General features: G+C 45.9%; 2 pseudogenes; one reads left to right on the plus strand and one right to left on the minus strand.

Moving 5' to 3' along the window:
• Positions 1–1,167: 1,167 nt before the first annotated feature.
• LOC103245397 (large ribosomal subunit protein eL29 pseudogene) lies at positions 1,168–1,850 on the plus strand (annotated as a pseudogene).
• Positions 1,851–4,046: 2,196 nt separating this feature from the next.
• Positions 4,047–7,835, minus strand: LOC103245392 (large ribosomal subunit protein eL29 pseudogene; annotated as a pseudogene).
• Between the last annotated feature and the right edge of the window lie 12,872 nt (positions 7,836–20,707).

Consider the following 20,707-nt stretch of genomic DNA (forward strand, 5'->3'; position numbering starts at 1 on the left):
CCTATGGTAAAATTGATTTCTTCATATGTTGTTTCACTTAAAGTCCTAGTTTCTTTCTTTTTTTTTTTTGAGATGGAGTTTTGTTCTTGTTGCCCAGGCTGGAGTGCAGTGACACAATCTCAGCTCACCACAACCTCCGCCTCCCAGGTTCAAGCAATTCTCCTGCCTCAGCCCCCCAAGTAGCTGGGATTACAGGCATGCGCCACCATGCCTGTAATTTTGTATTTTTAGTAGAGAAGGGGTTTCTCCATGTTGGCCAGGCTGGTCTTGAACTCCTGACCTCAGGTGATCCACCCGCCTCGTCCTCCCGAAGTGCTGAGATTACAAGCATAAGCCACGGCACCCGGCCTAAAGTCCTAGTTTTGGAGAACCTGCTGATGATGTTAAGTGAGGCCTTACTGCACTTAATGGCCCCAAAGCATAAAGAGTAGTGGTGCTGGCAATTTGGGTATGCCAAAGAGAAGCCATCAAGTGTTCCTTTGAGCGAAAAGATAAAAGTTGTCCACTTAGTAAGGAAAGAAAAGATATTACATGATGAGGTTGTTTAAATCTATGATAAAGGCCAGGAATGGTGACACACATCTGTAATCCCAGCACTTTGGGAGGCCAAAGCAGGTGGATCACTTGAGGCCAGGAGTTCGAGACTAGCCTGGCCAACATGGCAAAACCCTATCTCTACTAAAAATACAAACCAATTTAGCTGGGTGTGGTGGTGCATACCTGTAATCCCAGCTGCTCAGGAGGCAGAGGCAGGAGAATCGCTTGAACCTAAGAGGCGGAGGTTGTAGTGAGCCCAGATTGCGCCTCTTACCCCAGCCTAGGTGACAGATCAAGACTCTGTCTAAAAAAAAATAAAGAAAGAAAGAAAAAAAAGAAAAAAGCTATGATAAGGAGTTTGTACTAGTTTTGCTGTCACACCTCAAACTGCAAAAGTTACTGCCACAGTGTGTGGTAAGTGCCGAGTTAAGATGGAAAAGGCATTAATTTTTGTGGGTGGAAGATATGTACAGAACATGTTTCAACTGATGGCAATTGGGTTTATCCAAGGTTTCAGGCATCCATGAAGGGTCCTGGAGTGTGTCTGCCACAGATAATAAGGGGACTATTGTACTTATTTTTCAAATATATGTTGTGATTGGCAAAATATATAGCCTTATAAAAGCCTAGGATTTCATGCTATCCTTTGTTCATCGTGAACTTTTAAGACAGATACCACTCTTCCCGTCCCAGGAGCTTTAAAGCTGTGAGTTATAATGCAGACATGGCCGATTCCATGAACCATACCACACACAACCAGTCCCCCAAATGGCAAAAAAGTGGCATCAAGAAGCCCTGATCACAAACATATGAATCTCTTAAGGGGGTGGACCTCAAGTTCCTGAGGAACATGCGCTTCAAAGCACAAGAAGGGCCTGAAGAAGATGCAGGCCAGCAATGCCAAGGCCATGCGTGCGAGAGCCAAGGCTATTGAGGCCCTCGTAAAACCCAAGGAGGTTAAGCCCGAAATCGCAAAGGGTGTCAGCTGCAAGCCCCATCAACTTGCCTGCCCCCATCAACTTGCCTGCAGTGCCCACCCCAAGCTTGGAAAGCGTGCTCATGCCCACATTGCCAGGAGTCTCAGGCTCTGCTGACCAAAGGCCAAGGCTCAAAACAAGGCTCAGATCATGGCTTCAGCTCCAGCCTCAGTTCTGGCTCCAGCTCAGGCTCCCAAAGGTGCTCAGGCACCACAAAGGCTCCTGAGTAGAGGCCTGTGTCTGCCAGAATGAGTACAGAAGGACTGGTGTGACCTCTGGGCTGCTGTCTGCTTGGGGCTGGTGCCCTCCTGTGCTATTTGCATGAATAAATGTGAGGCAGGAAAAATACATACATACATAGATGCTAAAAGAACAATTATTATACAGGTTCTGTGAACATTTTTTTGAAGTTAAAAACCATCATGCTCATAGAGTTTGTTCAAACCACTGGCATAGACAGCTAGAATTTAGAAAACAAAGTGAACACTTTCGCCTAGGTGGTTCAATAGATTTTTTTTTCCCCTGCAAAGGATGGGATTTGAACTCAGCTTTGAATAATGATTAAGTTTTTAACAGCAAGGATATGTCTGAGATTCAACCCATTTCAGGTGTCCCAGTGTATATGAAAGGAGAAAGCTTCATACCTACATGTTATAATTCTCTCCCTGACAGGTCATGATACCTCAAGATCAGCTGAATTGGAGCACAGCTGGATGGAGGCCTCAGGTTAATTAACTTCCTTTGAGAGCATCCAGCAAATTAGCAAAGACATGACAAACGATTCACCCTAGTAATGCATACCAATCAGCCAGGACACTCTGAAACCTATTAAATCAGATTTTTAATCTTCTAAGCACTGTAGACACCTGTGTGACATCAGCCACACCCTCAAATCTTAAAGGAAACATGAATACAAGAACATATGTGTACAAGAAATCATGCATAAAAGGATTGGGCCTTCAAATCAAGTCAACTGTTTTTATTTGTCATCAAATGTGAATGGAGATATGGAATGCCATAAACCAGCAGTGAATCACTTCTTGAATAAGTCACCTCATTCTTCTAGACTTTGATCTGATAAAGGGAAGGATTGGACCAGAGAATCTTTAAGGTCTCTTCCTACTAGTATGTTTCTACCTTTTGGATGATGACTATGATGAGCAGAGTCATATGTCCCCACGGAGCTGGCTGGTGCCACTGCTCTAGCCCTGTGTTCTAGAAGTGGATAGAGGATTTGCCTAGGGAGGTGAGCAGAGGAAGAGATGGCTTCCTTATTTGATTTGGAATAAGTCTCAATAGGCTGTCATTTCCATAACCCTTTCATAAAAGTTGTTTCTCTGCAAGAAGTGAAACTTCACTTTCTCCCTTTTTGACCTGTCCCTTTAGGCTAAAATTTGCCAATGAACCTGATTGATCTTCCCTTCCTTCCTTCCTTCCTTCCTTCCTTCCTTCCTTCCTTCCTTCCTTCCTTCCTTCCTTTCTTTCTCTTTCTTTCTCTTTCTCTTTCTTTCTTTCTTTCGTTCATTCATTCGTTTGTTCTTTCTTTCTCTCCTTCCTTCCTTCCTTCCTTCCTTCCTTCCTTCCTTCCTTCCTTCCTTCCTTCTTTCTTTCCTTCTTTTTCTTTTTGAACCTGATTTCACTCACATAAGAAATGCTGCCTATTCACTCCCTGCACTGCTGGGAGGAAATCATCTAAGATGATTCCTCTTTCGACAAATATTTTGGCATGAAAGATCACAATGCTTAAAAATGTTCGTAGCTTTTTATCTTACAATCTTACTTCCAGAAATCAATCTTAAGAAAGTAATTCTAAACGTCATTACAGATTTAGGCATGAGGATGCTCATCACTGAGTTGTGTAACTGCAAAACTGGAAGCAACCTACACTTGCAGAACAGAGGAATGGTGAAGAAGCCATGGCGTGTTGAAATGATGAAATATTGTGTTAACAAATGGTGTTCAACAGTTTGAAACAGAGACTTGAAGACCGCTTATTTCGAAAAATGATAAGTCAAGAATATGAGATACAAAATTAGGCCAGGCGCAGTGGCTCACGCCTGTAATCCCAGCACTTTGGGAGGCCGAGACCGGCAGATCACCTGAGGTCAAGAGTTCAAGACCAGCCTGGCCAACATGGTGAAACCCCATCTCTACTAAAAATACAAAATTAGCTGGGCATGGTGGCGCATGCCTGTAATCCCAGCTACTCAGGAGGCTGAGGCAGGAGAATCGCTTCAACCTGGGAGGCGAAGGTTGCAGTGAGCTGAGATTGCACCATTGTGCTCCAGCCTGGGTGACAAAAGCAAGACTCCTTCTTAAAAAAACAAACAAGCAAGCAAACAAAATTGATTGTATCTTGCGATTTCAATTCCATAAACAAACAAAATGGATAGAAAAAAGAAATAGACCAAAATGTTAACAGTGGTATTTCCGGATGCTGGGATTCTCTCTTGCTTATATTCATCTAATATTTTTATTAACAAACTTTTATTGTTATCAAAACAAAAATACTGGCCAGGTGCAGTGGCTCCTGCCTGTAATCCCAGCACTTTTGGAGGCCGAGGCGGGCGGATCACCCGAGCTCAGGAGCTTGAGGACAGCCTGGCTAACATGGCAAAACCCCGTCTCCACTAAAAATGCAAAAATTAGGCGGGTGAGGTGGTGCACGCCTGTAATCCCGGCTACTTGGGAGTCTGAGACAGGAGAATCACTTGAACCCATAAGGCAGAAGTTGCAGTGAGCCGAGATCTTGCCTCTGCATTCCAGCCTGGGCAACAGAGCGAGACTCCATCTCAAAAAAAAAAAAAAAAGAAAAGAAAGAAAGAAAGAAAAGAAAAAAGCAAACTCACAGGGCTGGAGACCCTACCAGGAAGATAATCGTGGGGCTCCCCAGAAGCTCTTCACCCGCATGGGTGGCCCTGAAGAGATGGAACATGTACACACTTATTAGTGGCTCCATGACCTGCCAAAGTGGCCCAGGCGGAAGGTGCTCTGCTGTACTTGTCACTAAATTTAGACTACAGGTGGCAGGAAGGACATAGGAGGAAGGATTAAAGATCCAAGGGGGCAGCTGCTTAGAAAGTTTTGGGAACCTAAATCTGGGTTGTGCTGTTGAGTGGAAACACCAGTTTCAAACATCCCAGCCAGCTGGTGCGGCACTGTTTGTCCTGAAAACTAGAGGTGAACACTCACTTGTCCACACAAATACCCAGCCTGCGCACCACCAGCAGGAGTCTGCTGAGACCAGGAGCCAACCAGGCGGGCAACCCCACTGGAGACTCTCAGGGTGCTCTGCTTGCTCTGTAGGCTGGCTGATCCCAGCTGCTGGGAAGTCAGATCCCACAGGCAGACGTTGCAGGCAGCCTGGACAAAGCCTGGGAAACACATAGGAGATCTTCCCTTCATTCAAACATCTGGCATAGAGGTGAAGTGTGAGGGCTCTGGAGTGAAAGCCACTATTGTCTTCCAGCTCTTCTACCAACTAGGCTGGAGGATAAGCCTTAGATAAGCTGCTTGATCGCCTCACTTTCCCCAGTTAGCATGGAACCTTGGACCTGACGTATGGTAGATGCTTGACAATTGCTGTCCAATGAAGGACAAAGAGTAGGATAGGGTTGGCCTCATCAAGCAGACCCCTGAGGTAGGTTCACAGGGGCTTCTCCCCTTTGGGAAGAGACACATGGTGTGTCATGGTTCCTTGCTCTCCCACACCCTTTCACCACTCAACTGAGAGGGAATCCCTTCTATCCATGCAGGCATGTTCTGGCTTTCCTCTTGGTGGGTAGGCACACATCCACAATCTAGGCCACAATTAGGCGTGGCTCAGTCTTGGCAGGGTTTGGGGCAGCAGAGTCCTCACCATCAGTTGGTGGGGTGGTGGGAGCTGCTTTCCTCCATCTTTCTCACAATCTTGCTTCCTCTAACATATTTCCATCTTAGCCACGATGTTATTATATTATCTTTAAGAATGTAGGAAAACCCTCCCCACCTCATTCCCACCACCCCTATCCTGCCTCTGGTCCCAGGCGATGGAGTTCAGGCTTGAGCCAAATGTAACCAGCCCACAAGGGTCAAGAGGGCCCCAGGGGGCCTTAAACATACAAGGAAAAAATAAGAGCATATCAAGGCCCTCCCAAGGGGCCAGCCAAGAGAATGTTGAAGCCCACGCAGAAGTTCTTTAACAATTGAGAGGGGGTGGGAGAGCTTCCCTCGAGGGTGACTGAGAAGAAGGATAAACAGGAAAATCACCATTCAGAGGAGAGGATGAGGGAATGGAGGCTATCCCCAAACGCCCAGGGTGGGCGGTTACATGAGATCTCACAATTCATCCACAGCTCGCTCTCGTCCTAACTCTCTCTGTGGCCTCTGAAGCAACAAGTTTCTCTACTTTTAACCTCTTGAGCAGAGACAGAGGCATGTCAGGCGTGAACCACAGTAACCAGTTCACGATGGAAATTCAAGAAGAGAGGAAAACATCTCACAAATTGCTGCCCGGGCTTTGTGGGTGGAGAGGCTGGGAGAGGGTGGGGACAGGAGAAGGGGTTTATCCACCAGCTGATCAAGCCTACCAGCAGCAATTGCTCCGGATGTTGGGGATTTGGGGGCTTCTTCCCAGGCCAGTGTAGCTAATTTAAGTCATCTGTATGCCGAAATTCAGTTAAAATGGAGTTTTAGCAGAATTCTTCATGTGGATGCTGTGGTTAAAAAGAAATTCCTTTTCGGTGATGTTTGAACAGTGAGTCAAAATAAGGCCAGTAATAAGCTAGTGATGAGTAAGTCCAGGACAGAGCAAGACCTGGGTGGAGAGGATATTTACGTAGAGCGCACGGGCCAACGCAGAAGGGAAATGATTCCTTCTCCAGGTCTCTCAGCAGGAGGTGGCCTCCTGCTTTCCTCCCACCCACCCCTGTTCTATAGGGATTATTGTTTCCTTATAGAATTCTTGAGCCTGATTGAACTTCAATGATCATAGGCAAGGATCTGTCTTTTTCAAGATAAAGTTTCTTTTATTGCTTTTTCTTATTAAAAAGTACCACCGCTCCACGGGCACGGTGGCTCATGCCTGTAATCTCAGCATTTTGGGAGGTTGAGGTAGGTGGATCACTTGAGGTCAGGAATTCGAGACCAGCCTGACCAGTGTGGTGAAAGCCCATCTCTATTAATAAAACAAAAAATTAGCCAGGGGTGGTGGTGCACACGTGTAATCCCAGCTACTCAAGAGGAGAGAATCTCTTGAACCTGGGAGGCGAAGGTTGCAGTGAGCTGAGATTGAACCACTGCACTCCAGCCTGGGCTACAAAGCAAGACTTCCTTTCAAAAAAAAAAAAAAAAGTATTACTTCTCATTACAGAAAAATCAGAAAATACTAATAAGTGTTAAAGTACTCATAATCTCTCTTAAACATCACTATTAATGCCACTTTAGATTATTAGTACACCCTCCTAGATAAATGCATATATATGTATATATGTAATATATTTGAGTATATATAACATATATGATACACACACAAATGTACTTTTTTCAAACAAAAACGGGTCCATCCTGTAGTATGGCTTTGTGCTTTATTTCTCCTCTTTTACCTAACATTTTCTGTGGCTGTAGATACATTTGCCAGCATCATTTAATGGCTGCATATTTTCCTACCACCTGAAGTACTAAGTTGATTTAGCCAGTTCCCTGTTGTTGGACACTTAGGTTGTTGCAAGTTTTTCTCAATTATAATTGTTATAATGAACATCCATGCAGCTAAATCTTTGCATAAATTCTTTTTTTTTTTTCATGCGTCAGGTGTATTTATACAAATAGCACAGGAGGACACCAGCCCCCTGCAGACAGCAGCTCAGGGGGGTCACATCAGTCCTTCTGTCCTCATGTTGGCGGACAGAGATCTCTACTCTGAAGCCTTTGTAGGGGGCCTGGACACCTTTGGGAGACTGAGCTGGAACTGAAGCTGGAGCTGCAGCCTGGGCCTTGGTTTGATCTTTGACCTTGGCCTTTGGCTGGCACAGCCTAAGCGCCTTGGCAATGCGGGCACAAGTATGCTTCCCAAGCTTGGGGTGGCCAATGTAGGCAAGCTGACTGAGCTTGGGGCTGACACCCTTTGGGATCTTGGGCTTAACCTCTTTGGGCTTTATGAGGGTCTTGATAGCCTTGGCACGTGCACTCATGGTCTTGGCACTGTTGGCCTGCATCTTCTTTAGGCCCTTCTTGTTGTGCTTCTTGGCAAAGGGCATGTTCCTCAGGAACTTGGAGTCTACCCGCATTTCTATGCCATTTTTGGAACTGGTCGTGTGTGATGTGGTTCTTGGACTTGGCCATGTCTGCACTGTAAGCCACGGCTCCCAAAGCTCCTAGAACCGGAAGAGCTTGCATAAATTCTTAACCCCTTCATTGGATAAATTCTCAGAAGTTAAATTGCTGAAGCTCCTTCATATTTGTATGTTGGGAAAAATAAACCCAGATATTGGCCTAAATACTGAATTAACACTAAAAGGTTCCCAGCCTTCAGCGGGGAGTTGGACAACCCATGCCAGTGAGCTCCAGGGGCTGTGCTGTTTGCTCTGTACAAGGAAGAGACTCTCCATCCTCATGTGACTGTTGGAGATACCAGCTATGAGAATGGAAACCACAATTATAACTTCTTGTAAAAGCAAGGGCTCTTCATTAAAAGACATCTATGGGAGTTATCCATCTTCTGGAGCCTCAAGTGTGGGATACTTTGGAATGCATGTATGTGTATCAGACCTGTCATACTTACCTACCTTTAGCATGTGTGGACATTGCATCCTTCTTTCTCTTCTCTTTACATACCTTCTTCTCTGCTGGCCACAGGTGAATTGGAATACAAATGGTTTTTGAAATTCTATAGGAATGTCCTGGCCCATTATCAAATAGTGCCTGCTTCTCACTTAACATCTCTGTCCTGAGGGTATTTGGAGTGCAATTCAAAGGCCTCAGAACAGAAGTACAAATTGTCATATCCAGTAGAAAGCAGATCAAAGCTGCATGAGGTGGCTCACACTTGTAATCCCAGCACTTTGGGAGGCTGAGGCAGGCAGATCACTTGGGGTCAAGAGTGCGAGACTAGCCTCGCCAACGGTGAAACCCTCTCTCTATTAAAAATATAAAACTTAGCCGGGCATGGCAGCAGGCACCTATAATCTCAGCTACTCGGGAGGGTGAGGCATGAGAATCTCTTGAACCCGGGAGGCGGAGGTTGCAGTGGTGAGCCGAGATTGTGCCACTGCACTCCAGCCTCCAGCCTGGGTGACAGAGTGAGACTCTGTCTCCAAAAAAAAAAAAAGTAGAAAGCAGATCGAGATCCCCACCCCCAACCCCAACCCCACCTTAGAAATACAATTTAAACTGAATCAGCTTGTGACTAAATCTGTAAGCTAATAATCCTCCCCCAAGGAGAATGGCGGCTGGGTGAGGTGCTGGGGCAGGTAAGGAATTGTAGAGGAATACAAGTGGGGCTGTAGAGGAAAGAGGAAGGTGTGCATTGAAGTTGAAAGAGAGTTGGCTTGGGAGTGAGGAAGCTGGTCTCCAGTTCTGCCAGCGATGTAAGGTGCGTCTTTGAGGAAGTTGCCTCCCTACTCTGCTCCTGTTTCTTCATCATTTAACCAGGCGCTACTATCCCGTCCTGTTCTCACTACTTTGATCTTTTCCTCACTCATTTAATAATTTTCTAGTAACGTGGTTCAGAGCATTGTTTCATGACTTTTGACAGTCTTTTACACTTTCTGAATCTTGTAGATGGGCTGCCCAGTAACTGATCGCATCTGAATGCCTTGGAGAGTTAGCAAGTCAATCTTTGACTTTCGCTATTGTCAAAGCCCTTCAGTTTCCAAAAGCCTCTCGGATAGCAACAAGCTCTTGTTTATAGGTGACCATGCTCCCTTGCTTTTGCTTTTAAAGCCTAGAACATGGGGGCCTCCAGGAGCTAGGAATATCCACCTCATGTATACCTGGAGAATTCTCCCACTTCTACTCACTTTCTGCAAGGCTTTGGCCACCAGGAACTACAGAGTTGGCAGATAGATTTCATCCAGCATGCCAGCCTAATCAAGCGGTGGCGGCTGCCTCAGTGGTCCTACTGAAAAGCACTCTAAGGCCACTTCCATTCTCAGCCAGAAAGATTCTCATGTCTGCCACGAGCAAGGAGCATGGGGAGGAGGTGCCATTACTACCATTTCTGATCTTCCTGACCTAGTTTATGAGAATCAATAAATTTGCAAGTCCTAGCTTTCCAGTAGGTTCCTGTGCTTCAGGGCGGGGATGCAGAAAATCATCCCTCTTAGGGAAGGTGAACTTGAGCAGAAGGCGACCAGTGCTGTAAAAGGAAGTGTGCGTTTCACCCAAAACCGTCTAGCAGCATGGAGGTGAGGTGTCTCCTCTCACCTGGACACTGCATTTTCTCAAACTGCGTTTTACTCTTAGGTGGTGGCTTATCCTCTCCAAGCCTTTTCTGGATGTTAATTTTAACTTTTCTCCTGTTTTATTTTGAGTAGGTAAGGTGAGAACTCACAGTGAAAGTGGCCTTGAGCCTCTGTTTTCCAGCAGGAGAAACTGGCTGTACCACTGTGGGCTGGAAGTTGGGACTTCAAACACAATCCATTATTTTCTGGAAGGAAAAGGTTTAGAAGCTAGCACCGAGGAAAGGGTTTGATGTGTTCTCCTCATTCTTTTGATATGAGTGGAAAGTAAAAGAAGTGTGGGGTGGTTATTAGAGGAACTCTACGGTGGGGAGCAGAAAACTCCAGAAAGGTTGGTTGGTTCGTTTTGAGACAGTCTTGCTCTGTCGCCAGGCTGGAGTGCAGTAGTGTAATATTGGCTCACTGCAACCTCCGCCTCCTGGGTTCAACCAGTTCTCCCTGCCTCAGCCTCCAGAGTAGTTGGGATTACGGGCGCCCGCCACCACACCCGGCTAATTTTTGTATTTTTTATTAGATACGGGTTTTCGCCATGTTGGCCACGCTGGTCTCGAGCTCCTGATCTCATATGATCCACCTGCCTCGGCCTCCCAATGTGCTGGGATTACAGGCATGAGCCACTGCTCCCGGCTTTCAGAAGGGTTTTGAAAGCAGGCTTCTTAGAACTGGAGCTAGCATGTATCTGTGTTCATGGCAGTGTGGTCCACAGGGCAAACCAAGGCATGGAATCAGGAAGCCAGAGCTCTATCTTCAGCCTTGTCACCCATTGCAGAAGTCAATTCGCCTGTCTGGACCTCAGTTTCCCCATCAATTAAAACATGCCCTGCCCACCTCAGTTTTGGGGATAATCTGATAGAGAAAAGATGTGAACATTTCTTGAAAAAAATAGCTAAAGAGCTATATAAATGGAAGGCATGATTGTTTGTTTTCCTAAGCGAAGCTGTCTCTTTGCCATCACTGCTGGAGAGGCTGTTTGGATCATAAGTATGTGGCCTCTGAACTTTCATTCTGGACTGGAGCAGCTGTGGGTGGCAGGAATGCAGAGAGGGAGGAAATATCAGAGTTTGCAAGCCTGGGCCTCAGTCTCAGAGTTGGCCAAGATTCTAGGGGAAAAAATAATCTCAAGTAGCTCTTTGTGGTCATGAAGGATACACTTATGCAATTGTTTTCAATATTTTAAGAGTCTGAAGAAAAGCTTTAAGGAACACTTATCCCAATGGAAAGCAATAGAGTTACTCATTCAACCTAGACTGAACAAATCTGCATAAAATGGCGAATAGAAAAAATTATCTAAACAATTCAACACTCCTCTTTTTTCTGGCACATACACATACATAAACAAGAGGATTATTTCATCCACAGTGATTCCGCTAGGGTGTTTGGTGTGTTCTTCTTCCCCCTTTCCAACAAGTTAGAGCCTTTCCATTCTTCAAAGTTCTTCTCAATTGCTTTGTCTTTTTATACTCAGTGCCAAGCACAGTATAGTAGGCACTCAGTAAGTTTCTGATAAATGAAATACCACCCTGTCTGGGGTATATCATGACCATAATGACTCCCAGTGAATCATGCCTCTCTCAATCCATGTGCTTATGGAGTCCCTTTCACACTGGGCTCCACCACGTAACTTGCTTTGGCCAATTGGACCTTAGCAAACACATTATAAGCAAGAACTTGAAATGTGCTTATACACTGAAACATAAATACCATATGAAGAAGTCTAAGTGAGCCTGCTGCAGATACCTGGCCCAGTCAACAGCCAGCTCTAACGACAGGTCATACGACTGAGGCCATGTTAGAGCGTCCAGTCCTCATCAAACCACCAAAAGATTGCAGCCAAAGTCAGCAGAATTGCCCAGCTGAGCCCAGCCCAAACTGCTGACCTTTAAAATCATGAACAAGTAAAATTGTAGTCTTAAGCCACTGAATTTTCATGTTATGCAGTAATATATCACTGGGATGCCACTTCTTTTTAGAAAATTAATAGAAACCTTTAAGTGAGAAATAGTAAATATTATGTCACAGCTAATCTATCAACTTTGGTAGTGTTTTCTTGGACGACTGTCATAAGAAGAATTTGAGGCCGGGCGCGGTGGCTCAAGCCTGTAATCCCAGCACTTTGGGAGGCCGAGACGGGCGGATCACGAGGTCAGGAGATCGAGACCATCCTGGCTAACACGGTGAAACCCCGTCTCTACTAAAAAATACAAAAAACTAGCCGGGCGTGGTGGCGGCGCCTGTGGTCCCAGCTACTCGGGAGGCTGAGGCAGGAGAATGGCGTAAACCCGGGAGGCGGAGCTTGCAGTGAGCTGAGATCCGGCCACTGCACTCCAGCCTGGGCGACAGAGCCAGACTCCGTCTCAAAAAAAAAAAAAAAAAAAAAAGAAGAATTTGAAAGCTAAATTAATGGAAAAGAAAGCCAACCAGCCACAATGGCTCACTCCTGTAATCCCAGCACTTTGGGAGGCTGAGGCAGGTTGATCACCTGAGGTCAGGAGTTCGAGACCAGCCTGGCCAAGATGGTGAAACCCCATCTCTATTAAAAATACAAAAATTAGCTGAGCATGGTGGTGCACACCTGTAGTCCCAGCTACTCGAGGCTGAGGCAGGAGAATCACTTGAATCTGGGAGGCAGAGGTTGCAGTGATCTGAGATCAAGCCACTGCACTCCAGCCTGGGTGACAGAGTGAGGCTCCATATAAAAACAACAACAATAACAAAAACAACAAATAAACAAGCAAAACAAATGGAAAAGAAAGTCAAATTCATTAGTGGTGTGTGCAAAGAACATGGACAGGAGTGGAGACAATATATATGCTATATATTTGCCATTCTTATTCCATATTATCAATCACAGGTCAATGAATTTAAAAAGCAGGACTATTTTTTTTGTTTGTTTTTTGTTTTTTTTTGAGATGGAGTTTGGCTCTTGTTGCCCAGGCTGAAGTGCGATGACGCATTTTCAGCTCACTGCAATCTCTACCTTCCAGGTTCAAACGATTCTCCTGCCTCAGCCTCCCAAGTAGCTGGGATTACAGGCACCTACCACCATGCCTGGCTCTTTTTTTTTTTTTTTTTTTGTGATGGAGTCTGGCTTTGTCGCTCAGGCTAGAGTGCAGTGGCACGATCTCGGCTCACTGCAGCTTCCGCCTCCCAGGTTCACACCGTTCTCCTGCCTCAGCCCCCCGAGTAGCTGGGACTAGAGGCACCCACCACCACGCCCAGCTAATTTTTTATATTTTTAGTAGAGACAGGGTTTCACCATGTTAGCCCAGATAGTCTCGATCTCCTGACCTCGTGATCCACCCGCCTCAGCCTCCCAATCATTTTTGTATTTTTAGTAGAGAGGGGGTTTCACCACATTGGCCAGGCTGGTCTCAAACTCCTGACCTCAGGTGATCTGCCCACCTCAGCCTCCCAAAGTCCTGCGATTACAGGTATGAACCACCGCACCAGGCCGAAAAAGCAGAACTATTCAAGTTGAATGTTAGGTGGGCCAACTGGCAAGGAATTTTTGGTTAGGTCACATTTTCCAGAAACAGTTACAGTGAAGGCAGAACACTTTGAGTAGACACAACCAAGCATTATTTACGTCACTGGAGAACACAATTATATGCTGAAGAGGCTCACAATTTGGGACTTTGGTTGACTAGCAGATTACCTGGGGCAGTTTGAGAGTATGTTTACCATGGCTCCATCATGTCATCAGCCTCGTAGGTCCAGAAACTCAGTGCTGTTGGTGTGTCCAGAGCTGACTGGACTCTTGGGAACAGACCTACAAGAATCAGGTTCATGAGAGACTGACAATAAAATGAAATGCAAAGACTTCCTGGGATACGGCAATTCTTATCTGCTCCCCAGACTAAATGAGTCATCAGAAAGGCTTGGTCCTGTGAAAAGCATGGAGTGAGAAGAAAGGAAGTGAGAAGATTCAGAAGGAACGTTTCACACGAGTCAAGAAGGCCGGATGGAGCATCTCTGCCCCACAACAGTGCTCTCTCCAGCAGTGGGAAAAGCCCTGACCTCAGGCCCAGCGTCTCTGTCCCTTGAGCATAACTGGAGGCACACTGACCACTTGCAGACATTGGTTCCCCTTCTGACATCTCTGCAGACCTCATTTCTTCTGGGAGACCTGCTTCCTCCAACACATTAACATCATTGATTAGGCCATTGCTACTTTTCTGTTTAGAAACACCTTCTGGGGATTACACCATAATTAGAGTTTTGTTTTTCCAAATCCCTGATTATCCATTACCACTCTGATTTATTTTATTTATGTATTTATTTATTTTTTGAGAGGAAGTCTCGCTCTTGTCCCCCAGGCTGGAGTGCAGTGGCACCATCTCGGCTCACCACAACCTCTGCCTCCCAGGTTCAAGCAATTCTCCTGCCTCAACCTCCTGAGTAGCTGGGATTACAGGTGCCTGCCATCACGCCTGGCTAATTTTTGTACTTTTAGTAGATACAGGGTTTCACCATGTTGGCCAGGCTGGTCTCGAACTCCTGACCTCAGGTGATCCACCCACCTTGGTCCTCCAGAGTGCTGGGATTATAGACATGAACCACAGTGCCCGGCCTACCACTTTGATTCATAAGGCATCTTACCCCTTTGAAGATTTCCATATAATGCAATGATTTTGTTCATCCATCCTTATATCTATTTGTTCTATTTCATCTGTTTATTCAATAAATTCCTAATATACAGTCAGTTGGTGCTGGAGGAGGTTAAGAGTTTGAGTAAAGCATGGCTTTTGCCTCCAAGGAGCCTCAGAGGTGAGAAAAGAGACAGGAGTCTAGGTGAGAGACCATCCCTAGATAAGAACAGGGAAGAAATGAGGACATTCTGCCTAAGGTAGAGCTGGTGTGATAGGGAAATAGTGGCAGGTATCAGAGAAGGAGAGATGCTAAAGACAGAAAATAGATTTAGTGACTGCCTTGTGGTTGGGCAATGAGGGAGCAGGAGACCAGGATGATAAAAATGAATGTTAACTACTAAATATTTATTAGTGTCATCATCATCATTGTTAACAGCCTGCACTTATTTATTTATTTATTTATTTATTTATTTATTTATTTAGAGACAGAGTCTTGCTCTGTTGCCCAGGCTAGAGTGCAGTGGCGCAATCTTGGCTCACTGCAACCTCCACCTCCTGGGTGTAAGTGATTCTCGTGCCTCAGCCTTCCGAGTAGCTGAGATTACAGGTATCTGCCACCATGCCCGGCTAATTTTTGTATTTTTAGTAGAGACGGGGTTTCGCCATGTTGGCCAGGCTGGTCTCAAACTACTGACCTCCAGTGATCCACCTGCCGCAGTCTCCCAAAGTGCTGGGATTACAGGCGTGAGCCACCACACCCAGCCTAATAGCCTGGATTTATTAAACACTTCCAGCATACCACTGTTCTAAGCACTTTATAACCATGAATTCATTTAATCCTCACAATCCAATGAACCAGGCACTGCCATATGTCTGTATTTCAGGTGAGGAAATGCAGGCAGAGAGAAATAAGTAACTTGTCCAAGGTGATGCAGCTAGTCAGAGGCAGGGGCGGGGTAACTCTCTGGTATCTAAGTGTCCTAGAGGGTGTCTCCCACAAAAATAGGAAACCAGAGGAAGATACACAGAATAGTTTTAGAAATGTGTGATTTGAGATGCTTGGGGCCATCCGGTGGAGAGTTCCAGGAGGGAGTTGTATGTACAGGAGGGAGGCCAAGGAGAGCATCTGCCTGGAAATAGTTTAAACATCACCAGCATCTCCATGTGGCAGCAGAAGCTGTAGGTCTGGTATGGAATATCACGGATGGGGCCAAGGTCAAGACCCAAGAGAAGAACCAAGAGTGAAGAGGCATTAGGAGGAAGAGGACCCAGACAGGGATTGTGGAAATGAGGGATTAAAGAGGTAAGGTATGAACCAAGAACAAGCGATATCATAGAAGGTGAGGGAGTGAAGAGTTTCCACAATCAGGCAATGCTCAAGTACATCAGATACCACCACCAAGACAGCATTCAGATGAGGCTTGAAAAGCAGCCACTAAGGTAGACATTCAGGAGGTTTGACAACTAATGGTCTTGACAAGCACAGTTTTGTGGCATATGAACTCTAGCTCCCAAAGCACCCGGATCAGTGTTTTTCAAACTCTGGTACAAGAGAATCTTTTGATGGTTTATGGAAATGCAGATTCCTGGAAACTATGAACCTGGGTTCATAAGATTTAAGGCCAGCCCCAGGAATCAGAACTTTTTAGAAGTTGCCCCACCAGGTGATTCTGACATAGGTGGGTCATGAACTATGTTTTGACAGGCATGGCCCTGAAGACACAGCATTTCTTTTTCTACCTGCCCCAGGTTCTGGTTTCTTGTTAAATGGTCTACAACCTCTCTCTGGGAAATCAACATAGGAATGGCCAACCTTTCAGTTCACACCTTCCCCCAAGAGCTTTGCACACTTATGTGCATACACAGAATAGGTAAGAAAGCCATTTATTCCTGACAGAAACACTTATAAGTAGGTATAAATACCTATGAGTAATCCAATGAAAGAGGAGACTAGAATAATAAAAATGGCTCTCAAATACATTTATATTTATTCTTCAGGACAAAGTGTAGAAGGAATGTAGAGGAAAGAGTAGTAAACTCAGCTTGGAGGTGTTGGCTAAGGCATTCCTGAGGAGGTGAAATTTGAATTAGGACTTGAAGGATCAATAAGAGTCCATGGGAAAAGGATTCCAGGCAGAGGAAGAGCAGGTGCAGAAGTAGAGAGACATGAAGGAGCACAATGGTTTCGGTAAAGGTGAGAACTGCACTGTGGCTGGAATAGAGGAAACGGAGTGGAAGAGAGGGTGTAGAAACAAATGGAATAATGGTGAATCAAGTTGGAAAGCTTCATTGGGCTCTTTGGCAGGTCATCACCCTTAGGAATTTTGGCTTCATCTTGGAAGAAATGGAGAACCCACACAGTTTTCAAGCAGGGACTTGTAAATTTGATAGCTAAGAATTTCAATGGTGGGAAGGCTAGGAGACCTCTTCCTGTTCGACTCTTCCAGCATCCAGCAGAAGAGTGATCTCTACTACAGAAAGAATCCTGGAATTCACATGGTACTTGCAGACACAGCTTTTGAGTTTGTTTCTTCTGAGCTATGAAACCTAAAGACTCTAGTTTTGGAAATGAAGCATGGGAAAGAGGAGGGAGATAAAGAGGGGGGAGAAATAACACTCAACTCCAATTCCTCAAAGGAAAAAAGAAAGTATAATGTCTCTTTATCGAAACATGTATTTAAAATAATCACAAAAAAATAAAGTTCAGTTTTTGCAGAGTAGGCTACTGGAGGAGAACCATAAATGACCAAAGAACAACAAAGCAGAAAAAATAAGCACAGGAGAAAGAATATAAAAACAGGAAGTCAGCAGGCAGCAGTTCCCCATGAGGTCATTGGCAAAGGCCCAGGGGCCTCTTCTCTACAGGTCATGGGTGGGGAAGGGAAAGCTGGGCCGCAGGCCTTTTCTCATAGCCATGGGCACCAAACAGGGCAGAACACAGGGTCAATGCCAGACACACCTGGAAATTTTCAAAAACTATTTTTATGTGGGATGGGGGTGGGGTGATCTCAAGGCTGCCCAGCTGGAGGCAAAGAAGCCCAGTTCAAGTCAGGAGCTGAGTCCCCCCTCTGGGTCTGCCATTAAGCCACTGTGTGACGTGGGCAAGAGCCTCCACCTCTCTGGCATGTTTCCTCACCTGGGATTTAGTATGATTGGCAAGGCCTCCATGCATGGGTGGCCAAGGGACATGTTGAAATCCACTGTGCACTCTGGCATGGGCTGAAACCAGGAAGAACAATTGTTTAATTTTTCCAATTTACACCAAAACATTGTTCTGCCAGCCAAACCCACAGCCTCTGGAGCTGGGACCACTCAGAGAGGTCCCTTTTTCTCCTTCATATGTAGAAGTTTCGTGGGCAAACAGTGGCACCAAAGTGAGGTGGTGTGTAGGCACAGAGGACCAGGTCGGAAAGGAAGGGTGAGAGTCTTGGATGCCATGATAAGGAATTTAGACTTGTTCTTGAAAGAAATGGAGAGCCAGATCTGCCTGAGGTCACTTGCCTGCCCCCAAGGCCTTCTCCTGGCCACTTGCACGAGGGAGAGCCCCTGCTGCCACCGATACCCCACTTCCCAACACAGCAAGCTGTCTCAGCCACTCTGGGGGTGAGTGCTGGGTTTTGGCATGGCCTTCATTATGCCTACTGCGATGGGAACGAGCTGAAACAACTCCAGTACCCACTTCTATGTCCAACCTTACCTAGGTCCACTGAGGCTGGCCCAGGTACGCAACCCAAAGTGGGGGGCAGCTAATGCCCCATGGTGTGAACTTTGAGCAGTGAGAGACCCAAGCAACAGATAGGTTCTTGATGCTTCTCCCCAACACACTGCTCTGAGGTGCAGTGGTTTTATGTGGCCTCCCCAGAGACTCTAGTGTGGCTTGGTGATTCTATTTCATGGGGTGCCACAGCCAGCTTTATTATCCCACTTTGTTGGTTTTCACTATTTATTTTTTTCTTTTCTTTTCTTCTTCCCTTTTTTTTTTTTTTTTTTTTTCCAGACAGAGTCTTGCTCTGTCGCCCAGGCTGGAGTGCAGTGACACAATCTTGGCTCACTGCAAACTCCACCTCACAGGTTCAAGCGATTCTCCTGCCTTACCCTCCCGAGTAGCTGGGATTACAGGCATGTGCTACCACGCCCAGCTAATTTTATTTTTGTATTTTTAGTAGAGACGGGGTTTCACCATGTTGGTCAGGCTGATCTTGAACTCCTGACTTCAAATGATCCACCTACCTCAGTCTCCAAAGTGCTGAGATTACAGGTGTGAGACACTGCGCCTGTCTGGCTTTCACTATTTTTCTGCCTCACTTCCTCTCACACTTTATAAGGCTTTATCATGTGAATGCTGCCTTTTTTTTTTTTTTTTTTTTTTTTTTTTGGAGAAATGGGTTATGATAGAGAGCCAGGCAAGGTGGCTTATGTCTGTAATCTCAGCACTTTGAGAGTCTGAGGTGGGCGGATCACTTGAGGTCCAACATGAGGCCTGGCCAACATGACAAAATCTCTTCTCTACTAAAAATAAAAAAATAAAAAAAGATACTGGCCATCTTGCTGGCCCGGTCTAGTGAGGGTTAGTCACACTTGTAATGTTACACTTCTTGCTTCTGAGTGTGTTAGAACAAACTCATATTCCTTACAAATATTTGGGCGGTAGAATGAAGAGAGCATGGAGTCAAACAGGCCAGGCTTTGAATCCTAGTCCCATCGCTCACTAGCTCTGTAAAGTTCTCCAAGATGATTTGACTTCTCCATCTCTTAGTTTCCTCCTCCATGAGATGAAGATAATCAAACGTACTCCACTGAGTCAGTGGTGATTAAATTAAATGAGATGATGTACGTGGGTTACCTAGCATATTGCTGGTCATACAGGATGAGCTGGCAAGGATGTTTTTGTTGTCATGATTAGGAAAATTGAAGTATAGGAGGCTTTTGGGTCAGTGCCCTGGGAACAGTAACTGCAGAGCGGGACTGCAGGACTCAGGCCTGAGGGAGGGGCAAAATGCTGGTGGCTGAGGCCAGTCTGGAAGATTTCCCACACTAGATTCTGAGCGTGGAGATGGGGAATGACAGGAACAATAATCCAGGTCTCCTCTGGAACCCCTTTCATCTGCAAGGCTGCATAGACCCACTGAGCCACCCACGCTGACCTCAGCCCGGAGCAGATCCACCTCCCATCCCTGAATGCTATTTCCACTGCTGCTCCTGTCCCCATTTCATCCTCAGAAAGGACAGGCTTCTTGCCTGGCTGTTTTCACTGTGGCCTTGGTATTGAAAGCTAAAGGCATGATTTGGCAGAAGGTAAAGCCCGGGGCAACCTAGGACAGAGGCTCTTGCTGCCCACAGCCTCAGCAGCCTGCAGACATGTCTGATGCCAGCTTGGATGTCAGAGACTACAAGGTCATTATCACATGTACATGGTGGTGCTACTACTTGACCCCTTTGTTTATTTTTATTGTTCTACTGTTACTGGTGGTAACAGACTACCAGTGGGGAAGGGCGGGAAGGAGAGGGGAAGGGGTTTCTACTCCATCCCATTTCCCTGTGTCTTTACTGCTGCCCCACATCTGGAGCTAAGCAGTTGAGTTTGAGGGAACCGAAGCAGGCGGGAGAATGTGCTACTACAGGTCATAGACAGCCTTAAGGGAGGCTTTGTTTTGTTCTGCTTTTTTTTTTTTTTTTTAATTTTTTATGATGGGGGAGCGTGCACATGGAAAGAGCCAGAGAGAGAGAGAGAGAGAGAGAGAGAGAGAGAGAGAGATGACAGCTGGTAGAGCAAGACCCCAAGGAAACATGTGAGGGGTGAAGGCACTGGAATCCAGGGCACGGGGGAAGAGATTTTGGTCTCTATATAGATGGCACACCCAGTTCTCTGACACTGGTGCGGAGGATGTGAGGGCTGGCAGACCTAAATACTTTCGTGGGAGGGAAGCTAGAAGTTGAGGGATTTCATGCCGGATGGTCTCAATTTTCTTTCTTTCTTTCTCTCTCTCTCTCTCTCTCTCTCTCTCTTTCTCTCTCTCTCTCTCTCTGACAGTCTCGCTCTATCACCCAGGCTAGAGTGCAGTGGCACTATCTTGACTCACTGTAACCTCCACCTCCCGGGTTCAAGTGATTCTCCTGCTTCAACCTCCTGAGTAACTGCGACTACAGGCGCGCACTACCATGCCTG

This window comes from Chlorocebus sabaeus, chromosome 26 (genome assembly GCF_047675955.1).
Source record: "Chlorocebus sabaeus isolate Y175 chromosome 26, mChlSab1.0.hap1, whole genome shotgun sequence".
Classification (NCBI taxonomy): Eukaryota; Metazoa; Chordata; class Mammalia; order Primates; family Cercopithecidae; genus Chlorocebus; species Chlorocebus sabaeus.